Source organism: Ambystoma mexicanum, chromosome 10 (genome assembly GCF_040938575.1).
Source record: "Ambystoma mexicanum isolate Mex_15411 chromosome 10, UKY_AmexF1_1, whole genome shotgun sequence".
Classification (NCBI taxonomy): domain Eukaryota; kingdom Metazoa; phylum Chordata; class Amphibia; order Caudata; family Ambystomatidae; genus Ambystoma; species Ambystoma mexicanum.
Genome location: NC_090932.1, coordinates 1,685,918,250 through 1,685,934,272, shown reverse-complemented (window position 1 = coordinate 1,685,934,272; position 16,023 = coordinate 1,685,918,250).

Here is a 16,023-nt window from a genome sequence, read left to right as displayed (position 1 = left end):
TGTTGCTCAGGTGTCAGATTTGAAGAGAGATTTACTCCTTCCATTTTTTCGTCCAAGGGTAAGCCTCTGAGGAGATCAAGGAGAGCTTCACTCACTTCTTCCTCTTCTGTTGAAGCTAGAAGCAAGGCTCCTACTTCAGGCATGGAGACATACGCCTTTAGTCTGTTGGTGTGGAAGACTCTGGGAGCCTCCTTGGGATTGCCCAAGTCCACCAGATAGTTCACCTCTCCAAGTTTACCCACAACCTTGAAGGGTCCCATCCATTTATCTTGCAAGGCCCTCTGCCTTGTTGGGATCATAAATAGAACTAGCTGGTCTTGAGTGAACTCAACCATGTTAGCCTTCTGGTCATGCCAATGCTTGACCAAAGCTTGTCCAGCCTTCAGGTTATCACTAGCTTCTGCCATCATTTGTGACATTCTCCTCCGGAGACCTATCACATAGTCAGTCACTCTGACTGGATGGGGGGAAGGAGCACTCTCCAACCCCTCCTTAATCAGGGCCAATGGACCTCTGACTGGATGGCCATAAAGAAGTTCAAAGGGAGAATAACCTACTCCCTCCTGTGGGACTTCTCTATAAGCAAAGAGAAGGCATGGCAATAGAAGGTCCCACTTTCTTTTAAGGGGATCTTCTAGAGCACCTGTCATGCTCTTCATGGCTCTGTTGAACCTTTCTACCAACCCGTTTGTCTGAGGGTGGTAGGCGGTAGAGAACTTGTAAGTAACTCCACAGGATTTCCACATGGCTTTCATGTAGTGGGACATAACATGTGACCCCTTGTCAGAGATTACTTCCTTAGGAAAGCCAACCCTGGTAAAAAATACCAAGAAGGGCCTTAGCCATAGCCTGAGCTGTAACAGTCCTCATAGGAATTGCCTCAGGCTACCTAGTAGCATGGTCTACTAAAACAAGGATAAACCTGTTGCCTGAGGAAGTTGGGGGATCAAGGGGACCAACAATGTCAATCCCTACCCTCTCAAATGGCACACCCACAACTGGGAGAGGCACTAAAGGTGCCACATTCTTGGACCCAACCTTACCAGAAGTCTGGCAGGTATGGCAGCTCTTGCAAAACGTATCTACCCCAGCCCCCATCTTTGGCCAATAAAAGTAGAGTGAGAGCCTTTCCTTGGTCTTCTTGAAACTCAAGTGACCAGCCAAAGGAATTTCATGGGCCAGTTGCAAAAACTGTTGTCTGTTTTCTTGAGGTACTACAAGCCGCTTGTTTTTTTTTTTTTTTATTAAAATGTTTTGTTTGATTTTTACAAACTTTTCATTTAAGAATCCCTTACATTTACTCATATTTATGCATTTCACAGGTTTTAGTTCATTAAGTCTCTTTCATAATTTCCATCCAAAATTGTATTATTGTGATAATAAGCCACTGGTCATTTCCTTGTAGCAAGGTAGCCCATCTTTCTTTAGTTGTCATTGCTTTTTTCGATATCTTGAAAGCGTCTCTGAATAGATCTCTTTTTTCTATTAGCAGAGGACACACCATGATCAAGTGAAATAATGTTTCTATTGTTTGGTCTCCTTTACAAAATCTACAGACTGGGGATGTATTATCTGTTTTGTTTATCATCGCTAAATAGTCTCTGGTTGGGAGTATATTCAACCTGAATCGTAGAAACAAATCACGGATCATTCTATCTGGAAATTGAGTTAAATAACGAGGTAATTCGTTAAGAGCTCTTGTCTCGATGTCACATTTGAGATAACGTTTGTAGGTTGTTTGAATCTCTACAGTTTTTATCCAGTCGTTATTTTTTAATTTTCGTTTTGCCTGCTGTGGTCTCTTAATCAGCATGTCATCCGATATTTCTTCCATTTGCATGTTTGTTTTTATATTCGTAGACCATGTGGAAAGAGCTGAAGTATGCATATCCAGATCCTTTCTTTTTAGAATTTCCAGTGATGGGATATTGTCATCTGAGATTATTTTTCTATAGAGATCCATCTGCTTCCATGTAACTATTGATTGGATCGACTTTAGTCCTAGTTCAAAGCGTATCCTTGCAAAAGGGAATGATTTTGGAAGAGCTAATGTTTTCCGCCAGTATAGCCCTTCAAGATAAGGCCAATTAACAACTTTCTGGTTTATTAAGGTTTCGCAAGCATACGTTATTATTGGGACTACCTTTTGTTTGTATAACAAAGTAGTTGCCTTTGCTGAATAGGTCCCGTATTTCAAGTGAAGAAATCTGCCTTGTCTTGCCAATGATCTTGCCTTGCTCTCTATATGATCGCACCATTCTTTTTCATTTTTTGAAGAGTTTATCAAAACACCCAGGTATTTTATTGTTTTTATACAAGTGATTTCTTGACTTTCTAGCAAGATTTTTATAGGATGTTGAGTTTTCTTATTCTGCGTCAAGAGTTTCATTACCTTTGTTTTAGACGTGTTGATTTGTAGATCATTTTCGCACATATACATTTGTGTTTTGTCCAGGGTTTTTTGTAAGCCTTTTATGGTTTTGTCAAGTACGATGATATCATCAGCATAGATTAATGTTTGGATTGGCTCACTGTTAATCTTTGGTGGATTTGCTGATGGATTTTGTATTTGTTCTTCAAGGTTGTTTGTGTAAAGATTGTATAAGCAGGCGGCCAGAGGACATCCTTGTTTCAACCCATTCCGGGTTGGAATGGATTCTGTCACTCTACCATCCTTTGTTAGACGAACTCTAACTGATGTATTTGAATATAGTTGTATTATTGGATTCAGGATACAAGAAGGGCAACCCCATGATGTTAATTTCGTCCAGAGTTTACCCCTATTTACGGAGTCAAACGCCATTTTGAGATCTATGAAAATGACATAGACTTGTTGTTTTTTTGCAATGGCTTCTGCTTTTACCATATTCAGGAGCAATAGATTGACGTTGGTTCCAATCTTGGTCACAAAACCTGTTTGTCTTTTCGCTTGTCTTTTGTTGGTTGCTGCCCAGTTGTTGAGTTGTTTTTGCAGATAGTTTGCGAAGAGTTTGCCCAACGGATCAAGCAAGGCTATGGGTCTGTAATTACCAGGATTCTTTCGATCCCCTGTTTTGTATATTGGTACCAAAATCGCAACTGTCCAGGTTGTTGGAATTTCCCTTCTTTTTTCTATAAGAAGTAACAGATGGAAAAATAATTTTGCCCATTCCTCCGGTCTTTCTTTGAGGTTGCATTTGACAGGCCATCCGGGCCTGGTGCTCTAGATGAATTGAGGGCCTTGATTTGGTTGGTTATGTCATCAACATCCCACTCAAAGTTCCAGATGCATTTGTCATTTCCTCTGTTGTTTGAAAAATGTGATGTTTTGTTATTGTATACTTCTGCGAAGTGCTCAACCCATTTATGAGATTCCACTTCCTGTATAAGTGTTTGTTGTTTTGAACTTGCATTCATCATTGACCATAGATTTCTCGTATTTGTCTTTTTTAGGGCCTTCAAAATTGCTTCAGCATCACATTGTTTTATCATCGCCTTGTTTGCTTTTAGGAAGTTCGAATATTTTTGTTTTTCTTTTTTCATTTGTATTTCAAAATCGGGTTGTTTGTTTTTTTTCAATTGCCGTAACCTCTTCTGGTGATCTTGTTTAATTTTCTTGATTTCAGGATTATATTGATGATCATGGATGGTCTTCACATTAGACATGGATCTCGTTTGTTTCAGTTTATATTTTTCAAGTATCCATCCATACTTCAGCTTTACATGATCATTCAATGGGGCTTCTTGGAATGATGCAAGCAATTCTGGTACTTGATGGTTTCGAATTCTTAGTTTATTTATCCCATTAGATACTTCCAAGTCTGGTAAAATTATTTGTTCCACAATAGACTTTTGAGCTGCCCATGCGATTGAAACTTGATGGTGATCACTTGCACAATGTTGAATGTTTTTAGTTGCAATTATTGAATTTTGTAAGGTTTCCGAGGCAAAGATGTAATCAATAATTGAGCTGGAGGTTTCACTAGTCCAAGTCGAGTATGGTAGTCCTGCCTCATTTGTAGGTTGCTCTGTTAAGGTAATGTTGCGAATTCTCATTTCGTTCATCCATTTACATGCGCGTGGCGACATTTGTTGTTCTGTGAGTTTCTGGCCTTTTTTGTTGAAGAGATGGATATTGAGATCCCCTGCTATGATGAATTCATTGTCGCTGTTCAAAAGTGCGATGGCATCAATTTCGTCACAAATTGCATCTATTAATGTATTATCGCTGATTGCCATAGGGTTCCAGTATATGTTGAAGATTGAAATACAACAATTTTCCAAATGCTTGGTCACCTTGTTTCCGTTTGGTACAGAATTAAAGGCTGGCATACAGATGGTAATATATTGTGCCCACGGGTTGATGTTCTTTCTTGCCGTTATTGACCAGGTAGCATGGATTTTTATTAGGGTTAGTAGTCCTGATGCTGGTCTGCCTAAAATCGAGGGTATTGCGGGGTTCAACCAAGTTATATATCCCTCACAAATTATCTCTTCAGTCAACCAAGTCTCTTGTAGACAAATTATTTCTGATTCCGCAAGAGTGGTAGATGGATTTTCTAAAAGATGTTTATGGCCCCTTGTATTCCATGATGTAAGGGATATTTTGTTTATAGCAACTTCTTTAACCTTTGATTGTTATAGGTATGTTTTTTTGGTCATTTGAGTTTGAGTGTCTCTTTCTCGTTCATATCTTTGTTTTGGAGAATGTGTGGCATTTCTCCATATTGGATTTCTAGTTGTTTCAATCATTGTATGTTTCTTTTTATTTTGGTCAAACAGAGCAATGTTCTTTGATTTTTTTTCGGCCATCATTCTTGTTACCATTATTTCTTCAGTTTTAAATCCAAGGTTTCCAAGCTGATAATTTGCCTCTAGAACGCGTTGCATAATGTCTTCTGTGTAGAAGTCTATGTGTGCTTCTTCCATATAATTTTTGTTCGGGAAGATTATAACTTCAATGTCAGACGATCCAATTGTTTTGAGTTTAGGTATGACTTTGAATAAGCGTAAGATGTTAGCTCTGTTCAACATCACCGGCACTTCTTCGGATTGCATCGATGGAAACAATGCTACTCTATATGCATACGTAGTACTCAATGGGTTTTGAAATTTGGGTCTCGTGATTAGAGGACTCCCAGATGGGATTGGTTTAACAATGTGGTTGTTTGCACTTTTCTGTCTTTCAACAGATAACCAAGTTTCATCATCTGATATCATTGAGTAGGTGATGCTGAGGTTGTGGTCTTGTTCATCCGACCTTTGTGTTAGTGTTGAGGAGGATAGGGCTGTTTCATCACATTCATCAATCACTATCAAATCCTCATCTTGTTGATTCATGTAAATTGAATTATCCATCGACGATTCCTCACTGATCAGAGACCCTGGCAGTGGATTCTTGTCTGATGTCAAATTTGGTACATCAAGATTAATTTCTGCTAATAGTTCATCCAATGGTTCAGGTAGTGGTTGTTTGGCAATTTGTGGTATTATTTGCAGTGTACTTGACGTTGCCGGTTTGTTAGTAGAATCTTTGTGCACTAAGGTCTTAGATAGTTTTTGTTGATCAGTAGACTTTGTTTTTTCACCTAAAGATTTTTGAATCGTTTGTATTTTTCTCAACAACGCACGTGATCCTGTTTGCGATTTCTTAATCGCTTTTCTATTTAGAGGCTTATTTGGAACATCGTGTGCTACTGTTCCTCGTTTAGATAGATCAAATATGTCAAAAGGTGGACACGTCGATGGTTCATTAGTGGCTGTAATTATCGACTGTAAGGTATTATTTGTTTCAGCCGCATATGTTTGCATTTCGTATTGTGTTGACTGCTTAATGTTTGCGCTGGTGATGGTATTTTCTTCATCAGTTTGCGTTTCTTTTGTTATTGCTTGCGTTTGTGGTGTCGTATAGAGCTGTTTCTTCCCTTTTTCATCTATTAGTTTTTTAGTTATAGTTGACACAGTTTCCGTTAGGTTCTGTTTATTAATGCGGTCTACTCTTGCCATGTCGGCTAGGCGTGCTTGCCAAGTTCTGGATGTTTCAGCTTCATATTTTATTCGCTCTTGTATAGCGTTAGTGAAAGATTCAAACTGAGTTTGTTTCGTCATAATCATTGCTAGAAGTGTCGCTTGGTCTTTCGTTGCATCAACCATGGATTCCTGAATTTTCAAGAATGGAATCATTGCATTGGATAATACTGCAACCAGAGTGTTTTGTAAATCTAGCATTGTGGTGGGCAGTCTTTGTGGAGATTTAAATGAATCTCTCGTTGGCTCAGAATGTTCTAGGGTCCCTGTTCTTTGTCTATTTGCAAGATCAGTCGATTTTTCCATGGATGAATTAGATTTCTTCTTTCTTTCTTTGTGTAGTATTGGTGTCGATGTATTTATTTGATTTGTTTGTACTGGTGGACAAATTCCCTTGGGTACTTCATTTCTCTTCACTTGTGAATCCATTATTGTTTCTATTTCAGTGATATCAAGCGACAGCCGTGCAATCCTAATTGGTAGGGTCTGCATATTGTTATCACAGATAGAGTTGTTAGGACAATAAGTTGATTGCCACTGTTGTTTTGCTAACCTTGCTCGCTCTTTAAGAGATGGTGTAAAGCAGGAATCTTCAAGTCTGTTTTTTTGCATTTTATTGTTTTCGGATTTCTTTTGGATTGGAGACAAAGTACGTGTTGTAAGATCTACTTCTAAGGTCTTCTCTTTGGATGTGATTTCGATAGGAAGAATAGATATCATCTCCGCGGGATTTCCAGTTATAGAATGAATCTGTTCATCGCTGTTGTTGGTCAGAGGGTTCTGTGTCTTCAGAGCTTGATCAATCGTTGTATGTTTTATATCTCGTTTCTGGACAAGATTTACTTTGCTTTTAGCTGATCTAGACTTCTCCTCTATGGATAAAGTAGCAGTAGGAGATTTGATACTAGCATGAGCTAAGGCTATAGATTCTTCAATTTTCTCTTGGAGTCTCGTACGAGGTTTAGTAGACTCCATCTTTGACTGTTATTGAAAACAACTGGTAAGTTAAATAACACCTCTATCAATTTTAGGGTACAAATGATGAACGCTTACCAGTCAATAGCGCCGTCTCCAGCCGTAAACAGCAGTTAACAGCGCGCCCTTTCCTCCACGCGGGCTTCACGCCGCAAGGGTCGCGCTGTTATGCTGAAATAGGATAGTCCAGGGGGCGTGTCTTCAAGATGTCACGTGACACGGGTCAAGTGGGAGCAAAATTCAGCCTGCTTTGCGGGCCGCTCTCTTCAACTGCTGCCAGCTGATGGATGCAGGCAGACTCACGCGATGCGGAGCGGCAACAATTTCAAGTGAACAAAGGTAAGAAGGGGCACTCCAAGGGGACTCCAGCCACAACAGCAGTTAACAGCGCGCCCTTTCCTCCACGCGGGCTACAAGCCGCTTGTAGTCTCCAGGTGCAGACTCAGTTGGTTCACTGTAGAAGAGGCCATCTTCCCAGTGTAACCTATACTTTCCAGGCTCTTGCCCATCAGCCTGAGAAGCTGCCTGTTGGCAAAGACCTTCCAGAGTTGGACATTCTCTCTGTCCCTTACTGAAGTCTGCCCTGTTGGGTCCACCTTATGCCAGTAAAGTCTGCAGCTCAGGATGGTCAACAGGATCCAGATCTCCAATGAGTTCTTGGCCTTCCACTAGCTCCTCTTCAGAGTCTAGCTCAACCATACAGGGTTGTACCTCCTTCTCAGCCTCAGCTGGAGGGGGAGTTACAGGAGTAACTTTTGACAACCTAGGGGAAGTCCTTGTTGAAAGTACTGGACTGCTTGCTGCTGGCTGTTTCCTAGAAGTCTTGGGTTTCCCCTGTGCTTCTTGTTGTTCTGAGATAGCAAGTTGTAACTCCAGTGGAGTAGGAGTGATATCTATCTAAATCATCTCCTTGGGAGTACCTCTCATGGTTCTCTCCCTTGCAGGTCTGGTGAGCTCCTGCAACCTTTTACTGGGAGGTCTGGGGGTATGTGACACTACTCCAAGAGTCTCCAGGTCATTACCCAACAGAACCCTTCCTGGTACCTCACTTTGTATGCTGACAGGTATCTTCACAGTCATGTCATTACACTGGATGAGAACTGGTAATTGGGGAAGCATCTGCACAGGCCCTCCAGCTAACTTGGTGAGGCGTTTGGGTGCCTTAGCAACATCCTCAGCCTGGAAAAAAGATTTATCCACCACAGTTATGCTGGCCCCAGTGTCCCTAATGGCAGGAGTCTCCTGACCATTCACCTGGACACTGTCCTTATAATAATCTTTAGTATTAACTGGGATAGAGTTAGAGACATCTAAATTCTGTTGTTCCCACAGACCCAGAGACACTAAAGAAACACTGGCTGAGACTCCAATGGGTTGATCAGCCAGTAGTAGAAAGTTTCCACTTGCCATTTGTACTTCTGGAGCGAAGGCTAAGGAGACAAGCTGGACCCCTGAAGGTTTACCCGTACATCTGGGATCTCCTTTCACATGGTCAGGCGAGCTACAAACATAGCATTTACCAAATGCTTTCTGGAATGGTGGCTTGCTCTGACCTCCTTCTGGTTTACCACCAGAGGGTACACTACTCTGATTTGGTTTCCCTTGTGGCTTACACTTATTGTTCGGTTTGGGGCCCTCTTTGGAATTGGAATTATTAGAATTCTCTTTGGAGTCCTTTTTTGGCTGTTTCCCCTCATCCTTTTTCTGAGTTACCCCAGAGTCCTTGTGAGTAGCCCTGTTGGCAACCCACAAATCAGCAGATTTAGCTAGTTTCCTGGAATCTAATTCCTTTGAATCAGCCAAGTGCTGTCTGAGCTCAGGAGAGCAGGAATCATAAATTGACTCCAACATAAAAAAGATTCTTCATACCCTCATAAGTGTTCACTTTGTAACCCTTAATCCATCCCTCTAAGTTCTTCAAACTTTCACTCACCCAGGTAGCCCAAGGGGTACCATCATGCTTTTTGAGGGTCCTAAACCTCTTAAGGTACTGGGAAGGGGTCTTCCCAAATCTAGCTATCAATGCTAGCTTCACACATTCATAATCCTTCTTATCCTCCTCCCCCAACTCCATTACCACATTAGTTGCAACAGGGGGGAGCCTAGAGAACAACCAGGAAAGTAACTCATTTCCTGTAATGTTCTGGAGCCCATGATTATACTCAAACAAACTCAACCAATCCAACACATCCAACTTAGGCTCATACATACCCACCAACTCCTTAGGCATCCGGGGTCTTAAGGGACTGGAACTCCTAGAGGATTCAGAGAGAGAAGCACTTTCCATGGACATTTTTTTCATTTCTAGTTCATGGTTGAGTTCCATTTCTCTGAGCCTTAGTTCTTGGTGCTGTGGTTCTGTTTGAGCATTAATTCTTTTGAATTCTAATTCAAGCTTCATGTTTTCTAGTTCCATATATTGGGGATTAAGTGTGGGACCTGGTAAAGGTCCAGTAGGTACAGCTGGCAGGGCAGGTAGAGGCCCAGGGGATCCAGAAACAACAGGGAGAGCTTATGAAGCTAGGGTGCACGGTACAACCGTGTTTGTCCTTTTAACCGTTAACAAAATCACATATGGTAACACAAAAACAACGGTTTTATAGGAAAGAAGGTATTCAAGGTGCATCAGATGTATGCAAAACAAATAAGTGAGTTAAAGTGCTCACACTCAAATACATGAAAAGGAGGGCCACCTGACTCGGCGTACCTTGCCCTAAGGAAGAACACCCTGACCCTGACGGGGTGCCTATCCCTGGGTTACGCGTGATGTATCGCCTACTAAAAAGATATAGAGGAGAGTACTGTCCCTCAACCTTCTATACCGGTGGCGGTGTCTGAAGACAGACACGAGTAGTCCAACAGGGGCATCTAAAAAGTGGTGAGACTTCAGCAGGTTAGGCAGCGTGCAACAAAACTGTATATTAGATCTTGAGGCTGCTAAAATGCATGGATACAACCTGCGAAACAGGTCAACTGCTTATATTCCATCCAAAATGTATAACTTTAATGATTCCCGTAGGTCATTGTGGTTGGAGTGTGAAACAGTACTGCTGGAGACACCACTGGAGGGTGCAATAAAACAAACCCAGCCAAAGGGCTGTAGGGCTAAAAAATGGCTCTTGTAAAAAGGTGTAGCTCGCTCTGTGAAGGTGAGTGTGCTACAGTTAGCAATTTTTAAAGAATACAGTCTCTTTAGTTGGTATGAGAGAGATCACGGGTAGGTCATGAGAGCCCTCATGACCGAAAAAGGTCGACCGGTTTCGATGGCATGGGAGATTCAAACCATCTTCTTCAGGACCGTGACTTGAAATGCAAACGAGTTTGCCAAATGTTCAGGTGGATGCTGAACAAGGGGATGCTGGTGTCTCCTCTTCGCCAAAACCACTAGGCACACGGCCTTTCTGGGAGGCGAGGGATGACACTGGATTGCTTACAGCATTATGCTGGTGAGGAAGAATCGAAAACCTGCACAATCCAGCTCGATACAGCACACGAATTTCACAGAGCCCAGCAGTTGCAGCTTCACAGGCACATTATCACCAGATTGTGCAGGTTTTCGATTCTTCCTCACCAGCATGATGCTGTAAGCAATCCAGTGTCATCCCTCGCCTCCCAGAAAGGCTGTGTGCCTAGAGGTTTTGGCGAAGAGGAGACACCAGCATCCCCTTGTTCAGCATCCACCTGAACATTTGGCAAACTCGTTTGCATTTCAAGTCACGGTCCTGAAGAAGATGGTTTGAATCTCCCATGCCATCGAAACCGGTCGACCTTTTTCGGTCATGAGGGCTCTCATGACCTACCCGTGATCTCTCTCATACCAACTAAAGAGACTGTATTCTTTAAAAATTGCTAACTGTAGCACACTCACCTTCACAGAGCGAGCTACACCTTTTTACAAGAGCCATTTTTTAGCCCTACAGCCCTTTGGCTGGGTTTGTTTTATTGCACCCTCCAGTGGTGTCTCCAGCAGTACTGTTTCACACTCCAACCACAATGACCTACGGGAATCATTAAAGTTATACATTTTGGATGGAATATAAGCAGTTGACCTGTTTCGCAGGTTGTATCCATGCATTTTAGCAGCCTCAAGATCTAATATACAGTTTTGTTGCACGCTGCCTAACCTGCTGAAGTCTCACCACTTTTTAGATGCCCCTGTTGGACTACTCGTGTCTGTCTTCAGACACCGCCACCAGTATAGAAGGTTGAGGGACAGTACTCTCCTCTTTATCTTTTTAGTAGGCGATACATCACGCGTAACCCAGGGATAGGCACCCCGTCAGGGTCAGGGTGTTCTTCCTTAGGGCAAGGTACGCCGAGTCAGGTGGCCCTCCTTTTCATGTATTTGAGTGTGAGCACTTTAACTCACTTATTTGTTTTGCATACATCTGATGCACCTTGAATACCTTCTTTCCTATAAAACCGTTGTTTTTGTGTTACCAGAGGCCCAGGGGAGACAACTCTATCATCTTCCCCCTCCTCTTCTGCTTCTGACTCAAAGTTATCAATACTAGCATTCATATCAATATCATTGCTGTTATCTACAGTTCTGGAGTGGTAGGTTCCTCTGAACCACCATCCAGACTTTGGTTTGTTAACAACCTTTCTATTAGCTCCATTTTCTTGCCTTTAGTCAGGAGATTCTTATGCTTACAGAGAACTCTTAAACAGTCAGCAGTTTTTGTAGCAAGGGAATCTTGACTATAACATTCCATAGTTGACAGGTTTAGTAAATAACTTTGTTAGTGCTAAGCTTTGTGGTTAGTTGCACTAAGGTATCTATAAGCACACTAAAATGGATACTCAATACAAATCCCACCCCTGCCACCAGTGTTAAGCAGAAACCTGTGCAGTTCCCTTAGGGACCACTGCAAAAGGCTTAAGACTACAGGTGTTGGCAGTAAACTCAATTGGTAGCAGTCTGTACCACCCAGATTTACCTGGTAGCTGTGGCTGAGCAGCTAGACTTCTCTCAAGAAGCGTTATACAGTATGTAGAGTATACAAGATAGGTACCAAAATACAGTGGCACAAGCAAACACTGACCAGAGCTTTGGTACCAAGTATAGAATTATTTATTTAAACACACACTTAGAAATACTCTAGCACTATTATTATAAGTAAGTTCAACAACACAATCACTATTATCATATGTACAACCCTTATTCCTTATTAGACAAGTCTTAGTTAACACCACTTATTTCCAGACAGAGGTGAGCGCTTAACTAAAGATGGCACTCCAATAAGTTTAAGAAAAATGGAGGGAAAAGGCAGACATTAGGAACAGCACACAACACAATCCTTCAGAAGCACTTAGCAAGGCAGGAAAGTCAAAGTCTACTTGTGAGCAAAAAGTTCAGAGGCCAGGCTCCCTCTTGGAGAGAGTAGAACACCACTGTACCCAAGGTCACAAAGTTTAAAAGGCTTGGAGAGTCTTGCAGAGAGTTCAGAAAGGAATCAGTTCAGTTTAGAAAAGTTCAGTTAGCCAGCCTAGGGCCAACCCAAGTGGTAAATTGAGGCTTTAAGAGTAACCCCACACAGACCGTTGCGAGGGAGGCCAGGTGGACACAGTACCTTTAACGGGGAGAGGATCCTCTAGCGGGGGCAGTTGTTCCTGGCAGCGGGTGCAAGTCACGGCATCATCCAGAGGAAGAGATGACCTCGACGTGGAGGAAGGCTGAAGGTCATTGCACTGCCAGGGAAGAAACCAGCCGCGGAGTTCTCCGGTTAAAAGGTATTACCCTTTTATTCGCGGTAGTGGAGAAAATGTGGTATCCCGGTTGCCGGGGTGCTTGTCACAGGCAAGGCGGCCACGAGATGATCCAGGAAGGCGAAAAGGCGGGCAAACTGGTTATTCCCACCAGTCAGAGGAAGAAGACTCTTCGGATTGAAGCTCTCCTCTGTCGTCGGGAAAAGTGGTGAGACGGTTCAGCAGGGCTCCACCGGTGGTATCGTCGTTGCAGGTCGGCTCAGCTTCTCCCTCTTTGGATTCTTTGGTCCTGTGGCGACGTCTGAAGTACCAGTCCCCAAAGCCCTGCTTTTATGAAGAAAACCCCCATTCATCAGTCATAGCTGTCACTCAAACATGCTAAGTGGTGAGCCGGGCGGCTCACCACTGAGCCAATAACACAAGAGTGCGACTTGAGTTGCCGAGGCAACTCAGTCCAGGGTGCCTAAACCCCCTCCGACACCCCTGGTGGTACCTAGACAGAGTGGCACCACTTTTGGAGGCTTCTGTAGAGAAGCCCGCCAAAAATGTGGAACTAAGGGCTCGACTTGGGTTGGAGTCACAGCAAAAAAAATACCAACCGGTGAATTTATATTAATTTAATAAACCGGCGGTTTGTTCGAGGCTATATTAAAAAGTGGTAGCCTCGAACAATGGGAAAATCCCATAGGAATATATTCGCGGTCGAATATAAAAAGTAGCATCCACTGCCACCAGCCAAAACTCGGTCGGGGAGGGACTGGACAGTGCTCCCTCGAACAACAGGCCACAGGGCAATCGAATTGCCCCGACCAGTACGTCCGCAATATGATGGTTTGTACTGGCTCTGTTTACAATTTAAGACTAGTAAAGCCAATGGTGACTTTATATGCCCTGGGAGACAGTAGTCAGTCCCAGGGTATGGAGTCTATGTTTGGGGTTTGCTACGACACCCCTGGGTTACTGCACGGAGGGTGCTGTGTAACCCACATACCAAAAACACATGAAGCCCTATGGGGTAAAGGACCCCATAGCCCATAGAACACATACAAAGTCAAAGGAACACCTCAAATCATGTCTAAGAGTGGGAGAAAAAGAGTCTCACTCTTAGCAGGAGAAAATAAAATAAACCCTAAAAATCCAGCAAAGCTGCTGGGGGGCTCACTAGGTTTGGGAAATTAGCCTTAACAGAGAATTCTTCCTAACAATGATGCTGAGAGAACGTTGGTGTGCCTGAAAGAATGTTTGGGTGTGAATGCTGTCGTGAAGGTTCCAGGGGTTAGCAGTTAGAGTAGCCTAACCTGGGTGATGGGACCCAGTGGTTCACTGTTTCAGCTTAGCATGTAACTAGAATAAAGCTTACCCAAGGTACCTTACAGATGTGTCCTAGGAATATACTTTTCTACAAGGGCAACGAGGTTGGTCTTCATCAAGACAAACAACAAACCTGCAAGCTAAAAGGGTGCAGCAAAAAGACAAAGGAACCTCTGCCCCCCTGAGCAAGTAAGTCCCATCACCCAGGGCGATTAAGAGGGGATCCCAAAGTGTGAAGGCTCTTGGCCCTGTAAGAATCCAATAAGAGGGTGAGATGCCCCAGAGAAAATCCCAGGAAAGATAGGGAAGGGGCCAAAGGCATAAGCAGAACGGTCAGGGCAGGAGAAAATCCAGATACTGTGTGCAAATCCCAGGGCTTCTGCTCAGATGAAAACCAAGGGAAACAGACAGAGAGTTCAAGAAGCCCTGTGGCATGCGTAGAGCCAGGGAATCTCAACGGAAGGTGCTCTGTGCCCAGATATAGCATGGATGAAGAGCAGAGAAGCTCCAATGGCTAAAGTTTCAAGGGTCCGAGGGGTGGCTTCTCATGCGGACCTGTATATGTTTTTTTTTGTATGCAGGACTGGTGTGCACTGCGGACCAAAATGGCTTACCTGGGACGCAGCAGGTGGAAAGGAATAGCGTATGGATACATAGCATATTGGGGAGGCGTTTCCCGACTTTTATGAATTGCATCTCGCGTATAAAAAGATGCTGAGTCAGTGTGTCCCTTGTGTGTTTCCTTTTGTGGTTTTGTGTGTGTGTGTAAAGGAAGGAGATGTGTTGTATAGTGCTTGTGGTTTTGTGTGTGTGTGCGTTAAGGAAGGAGAGGTGTTGTATAGTGCGTGTGGTTTTGTGTGTGTGTGTAAAGGAAGGAGAGGTGTTGTATAGTGCTTGTGGTTTTGTGTGTGTGTGTGTAAAGGAAGGAGAGGTGTTGTATAGTGCGTGTGGTTTTGTGTGTGTGTGTGTGTAAAGGAAGGAGAGGTGTTGTATAGTGAGTGTGGTTTTGTGTGTGTGTGTAAAGGAAGGAGATGTGTTGTATAGTGCGTGTGGTTTTGTGTGTGTGTGTAAAGGAAGGAGATGTGTTGTATAGTGCGTGTGGTTTTGTGTGTGTGTGTAAAGGAAGGAGAGGTGTTGTATAGTGCTCGTGGTTTTGTGTGTGTGTGCGTTAAGGAAGGAGAGGTGTTGTATAGTGCGTGTGGTTTTGTGTGTGTGTGTGTAAAGGAAGGAGATGTGTTGTATAGTGCTTGTGGTTTTGTGTGTGTGTGTGTGTAAAGGAAGGAGAGGTGTTGTATAGTGCTTGTGGTTTTGTGTGTGTGTGTTAAGGAAGGAGAGGTGTTGTATAGTGCGTGTGGTTGTGTGTGTGTGTGTGTGTAAAGGAAGGAGAGGTGTTGTATAGTGGTTGTGGTTTTGTGTGTGTGTGTTAAGGAAGGAGAGGTGTTGTATAGTGCTTGGAGAGAATGTTGGTGTGCCTGAGAGAATGTCTGCGTGTGAATGCTGTCGTGAAGGTTCCAGGAGTGAGCAGTTGGAGCAGCCTAGTCTGGGTGATGGGACCCAGTGGTTCACTGTATCATCTTAACATGTAACTAGAATAAAGCTTACCTGAGGAACCTTACAGATTTGTCGTAGGAATCTGCTTTTCCACAGTTAGCTGTTCCCTAGAGAACCCAGTGAGCTGTGTTTGATGTCTTCACCATACACGTGTTTCAGCCCTGTTGGGCCTCATCCATGAGGTGAAGCTGAGCCTCTCTGAGTACAGTGAGCAGGGAGTCCACGTCTGGTTGCCCCCAGGTAACTCAGGGTGACCAACCCCAAGTTCCTTCCAAAAGTACAAAAAAGGCAGCAGGCGCCCCTCTCTCGAAAGAACACTGCATGATAACCTGTTCAATGGTTTTTAACCACTTTGAGAGTTCGCTGCCATCTGCTTTTTGCTCACTGTACCTTTCACAGATGGGAAATAGCCATTTGCATATCAGTGTTTGTCCCGCCCACATGGGCAGTTCAGCACTGAAATGCCATGGC